A 12,912-nucleotide genomic window follows, 5' to 3' on the forward strand; every position below is an offset into this window, starting at 1 on the left:
TTTTTTGACATTTTACAGCCATTAAACTGGAAATCTGCGCTAGTCCCAAAATTTTGTGTGCTATAGCCCATGCCTTCCGCCTTGGGCCCGGATGGTTCCGTTCTGGAATCGTATAATATTTGTCTTGGACATCAAATACGGCATAATAAAACCATTTTCACCGCCCCGCCATGACCAAATTATATCTTTTGGCATTTTACAGCCATAAAACTAGAAATCCTCGCGAGTCCCAAATTTTTGTGTGCTATAGCCTATGTCTTCCGCCTTGGGCCCGGATGGTTCCGTCCTGGAATCGTCTAATATTTTTCTTGGACATCAAATATGGCATAATAAAACCATTTTCACTACACCGCCATGACCAAATTATATTTTTTGACATTTTACAGCTATTAAACTGGAAATCTGCGCTAGTCCCAAAATTTTGTGTGCTATAGCCCATGCCTTCCGCCTTGGGCCCGGATGGTTCCGTTCTGGAATCGTATAATATTTGTCTTGGACATCAAATACGGCATAATAAAACCATTTTCACCGCCTCGCCATGACCAAATTATATCTTTTGGCATTTTACAGCCATAAAACTAGAAATCCTCGCGAGTCCCAAATTTTTGTGTGCTATAGCCTATGTCTTCCGCCTTGGGCCCGGATGGTTCCGTCCTGGAATCGTCTAATATTTGTCTTGGACATCAAATACGGCATAATAAAACCATTTTCACCGCCCCACCATGACCAAATTATATCTTTTGGCATTTTACAGCCATAAAACTAGAAATCCTCGCGAGTCCCAAATTTTTGTGTGCTATAGCCCATGCCTTCCGCCTTGGGCCCGGATGGTTCCGTTCTGGAATCGTATAATATTTGTCTTGGACATCAAATACGGCATAATAAAACCATTTTCACCGCCCCGCCATGACCAAATTATATCTTTTGGCATTTTACAGCCATAAAACTAGAAATCCTCGCGAGTCCCAAATTTTTGTGTGCTATAGCCCATGCCTTCCGCCTTGGGCCCGGATGGTTCCGTTCTGGAATCGTCTATTATTTGTCTTGGACATCAAATACGGCATTATAAAACCATTTTCACTGCCCCGCCATGACCAAATTATATCTTTTGGCATTTTACAGCCATAAAACTAGAAATCCGCGTGAGTCCCAAATTTTTGTGTGCTATAGCCCATGCCTTCTGCTTTGGGCCCGGATGGATCCGTCCTGGATTTGCCTAATATTTGTCCCGGACATCAAATACGGCCTAAGAAACCATTGTCACTGCACCTCCATGACCAAATTATATTTTTTGGCATTTTACAGCCATTAAACTGGAAATCTGCGCTAGTCCCAAAATTTTGTTTGTTATAGCCCATGCCTTCCGCCTTGGGCCCGGATGGTTCCGTTCTGGAATCGTATAATATTTGTCTTGGACAACAAATACGGCATAATAAAACCATTTTCACCGCCCCTCCATGACCAAAATATATCTTTTGGCATTTTACAGCCATAAAACTAGAAATCCTCGCGAGTCCCAAATTTTTGTGTGCTATAGCCCATGTCTTCCGCCTTGGGCCCGGATGGTTCCGTCCTGGAATCGTCTAATATTTGTCTTGGACATCAAATACGGCATAATAAAACCATTTTCACCGCCCCGCCATGACCAAATTATATCTTTTGGCATTTTACAGCCATAAAACTAGAAATCCTCGCGAGTCCCAAATTTTTGTGTGCTATAGCCCATGCCTTCAGCTTTGGGCCCGGATGGATCCGTCTTGGAATCGCCTAATATTTGTCTCAGACATCAAATACAGCCTATGCAACCATTGACACCGCACCTCCATGACCAAATTATATTTTTTGGCATTTTACAGCCATAAAACTAGAAATCCTCGCGAGTCCCAAATTTTTGTGTGTTATAGCCCATGTCTTCCGCCTTGAGCCCGGATGGTTCCATCCTGGAATCATATAATATTTGTCTTGGACATCAAATACGGCATAATAAAACCATTTTCCGGGCCTCGCCATGACCAAATTATATTGTTTGGCATTTTACAGCCATCAAAATAGAAATCCGCGCGAGACCCAAATTTTTGTGTGCTATATCCCATGCCTTCTGCTTTAGGCCCGGATGGATCCGTCCTGGAATTGCCTAATATTTGTCCCGGACATCAAATACTGCCTAAGAAACCATTGTCACCGCACCGCCATGACCAAATTATATTTTTTGGCATTTTACAGCCATTAAACTGGAAATCTGCGCGAGTCCCAAAATTTTGTGTGCTATAGCCCATGCCTTCCGCCTTGGGCCCGGATGGTTCCGTCTTGGAATCGTCTAATATTTGTCTTGGACATCAAATACGGCATTATAAAACCATTTTCACCGCCCCGCCATGACCAAATTATATCTTTTGGCATTTTACAGCCGTAAAACTAGAAATCCTCGCGAGTCCCAAATTTTTGTGTGTTATAGCCCATGCCTTCCGTCTTGGGCCCGGATGGTTCCGTTCTGGAATCGTCTAATATTTGTCTTGGACATCAAATACGGCATTATAAAACCATTTTCACTGCCCCGCCATGAAAATATTATAGCTTATGGCATTTTACAGCCATAAAACTAGAAATCCGCGCGAGTCCCAAATTTTTGTGTGCTATAGCCCATGCCTTCTGCTTTGGGCCCGGATGGATCCGTCCTGGAATCGCCTAATATTTGTCCCAGATATCAAATACAGCCTAAGAAACCATTGTCACCGCACCGCCATGACCAAATTAGATTTTTTTGCATTTTACAGCCATAAATCTGGAAATCCTCGCGAGTCCCAAATTTTTGTGTGCTATAGCCCATGCCTTCCACCTTGGGCTCGGATGGATCCATCGTGGAATCGCCTAATATTTGTCCCGAACATCAAATACGGCATAAGAAACAATTTGCACCCACCCGAAATGACCACTTTATATTCTTTGGCATTTTACAGCCATAAAACGGCAAATCCGCGCGAGTCCCAAATTTTTGTGTGCTATAGCCCATGCCTTCTGCTTTGGGCCCGGATGGATCCGTCCTGGAATTGCCTAATATTTGTCCCGGACATCAAATACGGCCTAAAAAACCATTGTCACTGCACCTCCATGACCAAATTATATTTTTTGGCATTTTACAGCCATTAAACTGGAAATCTGCGCTAGTCCCAAAATTTTGTTTGCTATAGCCCATGCCATCCGCCTTGGGCCCGGATGGTTCCATTCTGGAATCGTATAATATTTGTCTTGGACAACAAATACAGCATCATAAAACCATTTTCACCGCCCCTCCATGACCAAATTATATCTTTTGGCATTTTACAGCCATAAAACTAGAAATCCTCGCGAGTCCCAAATTTTTGTGTGCTATAGCCCATGTCTTCCGCCTTGGGCCCGGATGGTTCCGTCCTGGAATCGTCTAATATTTGTCTTGGACATCAAATACGGCATAATAAAACCATTTTCACCGCCCCGCCATGACCAAATTATATCTTTTGGCATTTTACAGCCATAAAACTAGAAATCCTCGCGAGTCCCAAATTTTTGTGTGCTATAGCCCATGCCTTCAGCTTTGGGCCCGGATGTATCCGTCTTGGAATCGCCTAATATTTGTCTCAGACATCAAATACAGCCTATGCAACCATTGACACCGCACCTCCATGACCAAATTATATTTTTTGGCATTTTACAGCCATAAAACTAGAAATCCTCGCGAGTCCCAAATTTTTGTGTGTTATAGCCCATGTCTTCCGCCTTGAGCCCGGATGGTTCCATCCTGGAATCATATAATATTTGTCTTGGACATCAAATACGGCATAATAAAACCATTTTCACTGCCTCGCCATGACCAAATTATATTGTTTGGCATTTTACAGCCATCAAACTAGAAATCCGCGCGAGTCCCAAATTTTTGTGTGCTATAGCCCATTCCTTCTGCTTTGGGCCCGGATGGATCCGTCCTGGAATCGCCTAATATTTGTCCCAGATATTAAATACAGCCTAAGAAACCATTGTCACCGCACCGCCATGACCGAATTAGATTTTTTGGCATTTTACAGCCATAAAACTAGAAATCCTCGCGAGTCCCAAATTTTTGTGTGCTATAGCCCATGCCTTCCGCCTTGGGCTCGGATGGATCCGTCGTGGAATCGCCTAATATTAGTCCCGGACATCAAATACGGCATAAGAAACAATTTGCACCCACCCGAAATGACCACTTTATAATCTTTGGCATTTTACAGCCATAAAACGGCAAATCCGCGCGAGTCCCAAATTTTTGTGTGCTATAGCCCATGCCTTCCGCCTTGGGCCCGGATGGTTCCATTCTGGAATCGTCTAATATTTGTCTTGGACATCAAATACGGCATTATAAAACCATTTTCACTGCCCCGCCATGAAAATATTATAGCTTTTGTCATTTTACAGCTATAAAACTAGAAATCCGCGCGAGTCCCAAATTTTTGTGTGCTATAGCCCATGCCTTCTGCTTTGGGCCCGGATGGATCCGTCCTGGAATCGCCTAATATTTGTCCCAGATATCAAATACAGCCTAAGAAACCATTGTCACCGCACCGCCATGACCGAATTAGATTTTTTGGCATTTTACAGCCATAAAACTAGAAATCCTCGCGAGTCCCAAATTTTTGTGTGCTATAGCCCATGCCTTCCGCCTTGGGCTCGGATGGATCCATCGTGGAATCGCCTAATATTAGTCCCGGACATCAAATACGGCATAAGAAACAATTTGCACCCACCCGAAATGACCACTTTATATACTTTGGCATTTTACAGCCATAAAACGGCAAATCCGCGCGAGTCCCAAATTTTTGTGTGCTATAGCCCATGCCTTCCGCCTTGGGCCCGGATGGTTCCATTCTGGAATCATCTAATATTTGTCTTGGACATCAAATACGGCATAATAAAACCATTTTCACTGCCCCGCCATGACCAAATTATATCTTTTGGCATTTTACAGCCATAAAACTAGAAATCCGCGCGAGTCCCAAATTTTTGTGTGCTATAGCCCATGCCTTCTGCTTTGGGCCCGGATGGATCCGTCTTGGAATCGCCTAATATTTGTCTCAGACATCAAATACAGCCTATGCAACCATTGACACCGCACCTCCATGACCAAATTATATTTTTTGGCATTTTACAGCCATAAAACTAGAAATCCTCGTGAGTCCCAAATTTTTGTGTGTTATAGCCCATGCCTTCCGCCTTAGGCCCGGATGGTTCCGTTCTGGAATCGTCTAATATTTGTCTTGGACATCAAATACGGCATTATAAAATCATTTTCACTGCCTCGCCATGAAAATATTATAGCTTTTGGCATTTTACAGCCATAAAACTAGAAATCCGCGCGAGTCCCAAATTTTTGTGTGCTATAGCCCATGCTTTCTGCTTTGGGACCGGATGGATCCGTCCTGGAATCGCCTAATATTTGTCCCAGATATCAAATACAGCCTAAGAAACCATTGTCACCGCACCGCCATGACCAAATTAGATTTTTTGGCATTTTACAGCCATAAAACTAGAAATCCTCGCGAGTCCCAAATTTTTGTGTGCTATAGCCCATGCCTTCCGCCTTGGGCTCGGATGGATCCGTCGTGGAATCGCCTAATATTTGTCCCGGACATCAAATACGGCATAAGAAACAATTTTGACCCACCCGAAATGACCACTTTATATTCTTTGGCATTTTACAGCCATAAAACGGCAAATCCGCGCGAGTCCCAAATTTTTGGGTGCTATAGCCCATGCCTTCCGCCTTGGGCCCGGATGGTTCCATTCTGGAATCATCTAATATTTGTCTTGGACATCAAATACGGCATAATAAAACTATTTTCACTGCCCCGCCATGACCAAATTATATCTTTTGGCATTTTATAGCCATAAAACTAGAAATCCGCGCGAGTCCCAAATTTTTGTGTGTTATAGCCCATGTCTTCCGCCTTGAGCCCGGATGGATCCGTCCTGGAATCATATAATATTTGTCTCAGACATCAAATACAGCCTAATAAAACCATTTTCACTGCCTCGCCATGACCAAATTATATTTTTTGGCATTTTACAGCCATCAAACTAGAAATCCGCGCGAGACCCAAATTTTTGTGTGCTATAGCCCATGCCTTCTGCTTTAGGCCCGGATGGATCCGTCTTGGAATCGCCTAATATTTGTCTCAGACATCAAATACAGCCTATGCAACCATTGACACCGAACCTCCATGACCAAATTATATTTTTTGGCATTTTACAGCCATAAAACTAGAAATCCTCGCGAGTCCCAAATTTTTGTGTGTTATAGCCCATGCCTTCCGCTTTGGGCCCGGATGGTTCCGTTCTGGAATCGTCTAATATTTGTCTTGGACATCAAATACGGCATTATAAAACCATTTTCACTGCCCCGCCATGAAAATATTATAGCTTTTGGCATTTTACAGCCATAAAACTAGAAATCCGCGCGAGTCCCAAATTATTGTGTGCTATAGCCCATGCCTTCTGCTTTGGGCCCGGATGGATCCGTCCTGGAATCGCCTAATATTTGTCCCAGATATCAAATACAGCCTAAGAAACTATTGTCACCGCACCGCCATGACCGAATTAGATTTTTTGGCATTTTACAGCCATAAAACTAGAAATCCTCGCGAGTCCCAAATTTTTGTGTGCTATACCCCATGCCTTCTGATTTGGGCCCGGATAGATCCATCCTAGAATCGCCTAATATTTGTCTCGGACATCAAATACAGCCTAAGAAACCATTTTCACCGCACCGCCATGACCGAATTAGATTTTTTGGCATTTTACAGCCATAAAACTAGAAATCCTCGCGAGTCCCAAATTTTTATGTGCTATAGTCCATGCCTTCTGCTTTGGGCCCGGATGGATCCATCTTGGAATCGCCTAATATTTGTCTCAGACATCAAATACAGCCTATGCAACCATTGACACCGCACCTCCATGACCAAATTATATTTTTTGGCATTTTACAGCCATAAAACTAGAAATCCTCGTGAGTCCCAAATTTTTGTGTGTTATAGACCATGCCTTCCGCCTTAGGCCCTGATGGTTCCATTCTGGAATCGTCTAATATTTGTCTTGGACATCAAATACGGCATAATAAAACCATTTTCACGGCCCCGCCATGACCAAATTATATCTTTTGGCATTTTACAGCTATAAAACTGGAAATTCGCGCGAGTCCAAAATTTTTGTGTGCTATACCCCATGCCTTCTGATTTGGGCCCGGATAGATCCATCCTAGAATCGCCTAATATTTGTCTCGGACATCAAATACAGCCTAAGAAACCATTGTCACCGCACCGCCATGACCGAATTAGATTTTTTGGCATTTTACAGCCATAAAACTAGAAATCCTCGCGAGTCCCAAATTTTTGTGTGCTATAGCCCATGCCTTCCGCCTTGGGCTCGGATGGATCCGTCGTGGAATCGCCTAATATTAGTCCCGGACATCAAATACGGCATAAGAAACAATTTGCACCCACCCGAAATGACCACTTTATATTCTTTGGCATTTTACAGCCATAAAACAGCAAATCCGCGTGAATCCCAAATTTTTGTGTGCTATAGCCCATGCCTTCCGCCTTGGGCCCGGATGGTTCCATTATGGAATCATCTAATATTTGTCTTGGACATCAAATACGGCATAATAAAACCATTTTCACTGCCCCGCCATGACCAAATTATATCTTTTGGTATTTTACAGCCATAAAACTAGAAATTCGCACGAGTCCCAAATTTTTGTGTGCTATAGCCCATGCCTTCTGCTTTGGGCCCGGATGGATCCGTCTTGGAATCGCCTAATATTTGTCTCAGACATCAAATACAGCGTATGCAACCATTGACACCGCACCTCCATGACCAAATTATATTTTTTGGCATTTTACAGCAATAAAACTAGAAATCCTCGCGAGTCCCAAATTTTTGTGTGTTATAGCCCATGCCTTCCGCCTTGGGCCTGGATGGTTCCGTCTTGGAATCGTCTAATATTTGTCTTGGACATCAAATACGGCATTATAAAACCATTTTCACCGCCCCGCCATGACCAAATTATATCTTTTGGCATTTTACAGCCGTAAAACTAGAAATCCTCGCGAGTCCCAAATTTTTGTGTGTTATAGCCCATGCCTTCCGCCTTGGGCCCGGATGGTTCCGTTCTGGAATCGTCTAATATTTGTTTTGGACATCAAATACGGCATTATAAAACCATTTTCACTGCCCCGCCATGAACAAATTATAGCTTTTGGCATTTTACAGCCATAAAACTAGAAATCCGCGCGAGTCCCAAATTTTTGTGTGCTATAGCCCATGCCTTCCGCCTTGGGCTCGGATGGATCCGTCGTGGAATCGCCTAATATTTGTCCCGGACATCAAATACGGCATAAGAAACAATTTGCACCCACCCGAAATGACCACTTTATATTCTTTGGCATTTTACAGCCATAAAACGGCAAATCCGCGCGAGACCCAAATTTTTGGGTGCTATAGCCCATGCCTTCCGCCTTGGGCCCGGATGGTTCTATTCTGGAATCATCTAATATTTGTCTTGGACATCAAATATGGCATAATAAAACTATTTTCACTGCCCCGCCATGACCAAATTATATCTTTTGGCATTTTACAGCCGTAAAACTAGAAATCCTCGCGAGTCCCAAATTTTTGTGTGCTATAACCCATGCCTTCTGCTTTGGGCCCGGATGGATCCGTCCTGGAATCGCCTAATATTTGTCCCAGATATCAAATACAGCCTAAGAAACCATTGTCACCGCATTTCCATGACCAAATTAGATTTTTTGGCATTTTACAGCCATAAAACTAGAAATCCGCGCGAGTCCCAAATTTTTGTGTGCTATAGCCCATGCCTTCTGCTTTGGGCCCGGATGGATCCATCTTGGAATCGCCTAATATTTGTCTTGGACATCAAATACGGCATTATAAAACCATTTTCACCGCCCCGCCATGACCAAATTATATCTTTTGGCATTTTACAGCCGTAAAACTAGAAATCCTCGCGAGTCCCAAATTTTTGTGTGTTATAGCCCATGCCTTCCGCCTTGGGCCCGGATGGTTCCGTTCTGGAATCGTCTAATATTTGTCTTGGACATCAAATACGGCATTATAAAACCATTTTCACTGCCCCGCCATGACCAAATTATAGCTTTTGGCATTTTACAGCCATAAAACTAGAAATCCGCGCGAGTCCCAAATTTTTGTGTGCTATAGCCCATGCCTTCTGCTTTGGGCCCGGATGGATCCGTCCTGGAATCGCCTAATATTTGTCCCAGATATCAAATACAGCCTAAGAAACCATTGTCACCGCATCGCCATGACCAAATTAGATTTTTTGGCATTTTACAGCCATAAAACTAGAAATTCGCGCGAGTCCCAAATTTTTGTGTGCTATAGCCCATGCCTTCTGCTTTGGGCCCGGATGGATCCGTCCTGGAATCGCCTAATATTTGTCCCAGATATCAAATACAGCCTAAGAAACCATTGTCACCGCATCGCCATGACCAAATTAGATTTTTTGGCATTTTACAGCCATAAAACTAGAAATCCGCGCGAGTCCCAAATTTTTGTGTGTTATAGCCCATGTCTTCCGCCTTGAGCCCGGATGGTTCCGTCCTGGAATCATATAATATTTGTCTTGGACATCAAATACGGCATAATAAAACCATTTTCACTGCCTCGCCATGACCAAATTATATTTTTTGGCATTTTACAGCCATCAAACTAGAAATCTGCGCGAGACCCAAATTTTTGTGTGCTATAGCCCATGCCTTCTGCTTTAGGCCCGGATGGATCCGTCCTGCAATTGCCTAATATTTGTCTCGGACATTAAATACTGCCTAAGAAACCATTGTCACCGCACCGCCATGACCAAATTATATTTTTTGGCATTTTACAGCCATTAAACTGGAAATCTGCGCGAGTCCCAAAATTTTGTGTGCTATAGCCCATGCCTTCCGCCTTGGGCCCGGATGGTTCCGTCTTGGAATCGTCTAATATTTGTCTTGGACATCAAATACGGCATTATAAAACCATTTTCACCGCCCCGCCATGACCAAATTATATCTTTTGGCATTTTACAGCCGTAAAACTAGAAATCCTCGCGAGTCCCAAATTTTTGTGTGTTATAGCCCATGCCTTCCGCCTTGGGCCCGGATGGTTCCGTTCTGGAATCGTCTAATATTTGTTTTGGACATCAAATACGGCATTATAAAACCATTTTCACTGCCCCGGCATGACCAAATTATAGCTTTTGGCATTTTACATCCATAAAACTAGAAATCCGCGCGAGTCCCAAATTTTTGTGTGCTATAACCCATGCCTTCTGCTTTGGGCCCGGATGGATCCGTCCTGGAATCGCCTAATATTTGTCCCAGATATCAAATACAGCCTAAGAAACCATTGTCACCGCATTTCCATGACCAAATTAGATTTTTTGGCATTTTACAGCCATAAAACTAGAAATCCGCGCGAGTCCCAAATTTTTGTGTGCTATAGCCCATGCCTTCTGCTTTGGGCCCGGATGGATCCATCTTGGAATCGCCTAATATTTGTCTCAAAAATCAAATACAGCCTATGCAACCATTGACTCCGCACCTCCATGACCAAATTATATTTTTTGGCATTTTACAGCCATAAAACTAGAAATCCGCGCGAGACCCAAATTTTTGGGTGCTATAGCCCATGCCTTCCGCCTTGGGCCCGGATGGTTCTATTCTGGAATCATCTAATATTTGTCTTGGACATCAAATACGGCATAATAAAACTATTTTCACTGCCCCGCCATGACCAAATTATATCTTTTGGCATTTTACAGCCATAAAATTAGAAATCCGCGCGAGTCCCAAATTTTTGTGTGTTATAGCCCATGTCTTCCGCCTTGATCCCGGATGGATCCGTCTTGAAATCGTCTAATATTTGTCTTGGACATCAAATACGGCATTATAAAACCATTTTCACCGCCCCGCCATGACCAAATTATATCTTTTGGCATTTTACAGCCGTAAAACTAGAAATCCTCGCGAGTCCCAAATTTTTGTGTGTTATAGCCCATGCCTTCCGCCTTGGGCCTGGATGGTTCCGTTCTGGAATCGTCTAATATTTGTCTTGGACATCAAATACGGCATTATAAAACCATTTTCACTGCCCCGCCATGACCAAATTATAGCTTTTGGCATTTTACAGCCATAAAACTAGAAATCCGCGCGAGTCCCAAATTTTTGTGTGCTATAGCCCATGCCTTCTGCTTTGGGCCCGGATGGATCCGTCCTGGAATCGCCTAATATTTGTCCCAGATATCAAATACAGCCTAAGAAACCATTGTCACCGCATCGCCATGACCAAATTATATTTTTTGGCATTTTACAGCCATCAAACTAAAAATCCGCGCGAGACCCAAATTTTTGTGTGCTATAGCCCATGCCTTCTGCTTTAGGCTAGGATGGATCCGTCCTGGAATTGCCTAATATTTGTCCCGGACATCAAATACTGCCTATGCAACCATTGTCACCGCATCGCCATGACCAAATTAGATTTTTTGGCATTTTACAGCCATAAAACTAGAAATCCGCGCGAGTCCCAAATTTTTGTGTGTTATAGCCCATGTCTTCCGCCTTGAGCCCGGATGGTTCCGTCCTGGAATCATATAATATTTGTCTTGGACATCAAATACGGCATAATAAAACCATTTTCACTGCCTCGCCATGACCAAATTATATTTTTTGGCATTTTACAGCCATCAAACTAGAAATCCGCGCGAGACCCAAATTTTTGTGTGCTATAGCCCATGCCTTCTGCTTTAGGCCCGGATGGATCCGTCCTGCAATTGCCTAATATTTGTCTCGGACATTAAATACTGCCTAAGAAACCATTGTCACCGCACCGCCATGACCAAATTATATTTTTTGGCATTTTACAGCCATTAAACTGGAAATCTGCGCGAGTCCCAAAATTTTGTGTGCTATAGCCCATGCCTTCCGCCTTGGGCCCGGATGGTTCCGTCTTGGAATCGTCTAATATTTGTCTTGGACATCAAATACGGCATTATAAAACCATTTTCACCGCCCCGCCATGACCAAATTATATCTTTTGGCATTTTACAGCCGTAAAACTAGAAATCCTCGCGAGTCCCAAATTTTTGTGTGTTATAGCCCATGCCTTCCGCCTTGGGCCCGGATGGTTCCGTTCTGGAATCGTCTAATATTTGTTTTGGACATCAAATACGGCATTATAAAACCATTTTCACTGCCCCGCCATGACCAAATTATAGCTTTTGGCATTTTACATCCATAAAACTAGAAATCCGCGCGAGTCCCAAATTTTTGTGTGCTATAACACATGCCTTCTGCTTTGGGCCCGGATGGATCCGTCCTGGAATCGCCTAATATTTGTCCCAGATATCAAATACAGCCTAAGAAACCATTGTCACCGCATTTCCATGACCAAATTATATTTTTTGGCATTTTACAGCCATCAAACTAGAAATCCGCGCGAGACCCAAATTTTTGTGTGCTATAGCCCATGCCTTCTGCTTTAGGCCCGGATGGATCCGTCCTGCAATTGCCTAATATTTGTCTCGGACATTAAATACTGCCTAAGAAACCATTGTCACCGCACCGCCATGATCAAATTATATTTTTTGGCATTTTACAGCCATTAAACTGGAAATCTGCGCGAGTCCCAAAATTTTGTGTGCTATAGCCCATGCCTTCCGCCTTGGGCCCGGATGGTTCCGTCTTGGAATCGTCTAATATTTGTCTTGGACATCAAATACGGCATTATAAAACCATTTTCACCGCCCCGCCATGACCAAATTATATCTTTTGGCATTTTACAGCCATAAAACTAGAAATCCGCGCGAGTCCCAAATTTTTGTGTGCTATA

The sequence above is a fragment of the Nicotiana tabacum genome, chromosome 21, assembly GCF_000715075.1.
Source record: "Nicotiana tabacum cultivar K326 chromosome 21, ASM71507v2, whole genome shotgun sequence".
Classification (NCBI taxonomy): Eukaryota; Viridiplantae; Streptophyta; class Magnoliopsida; order Solanales; family Solanaceae; genus Nicotiana; species Nicotiana tabacum.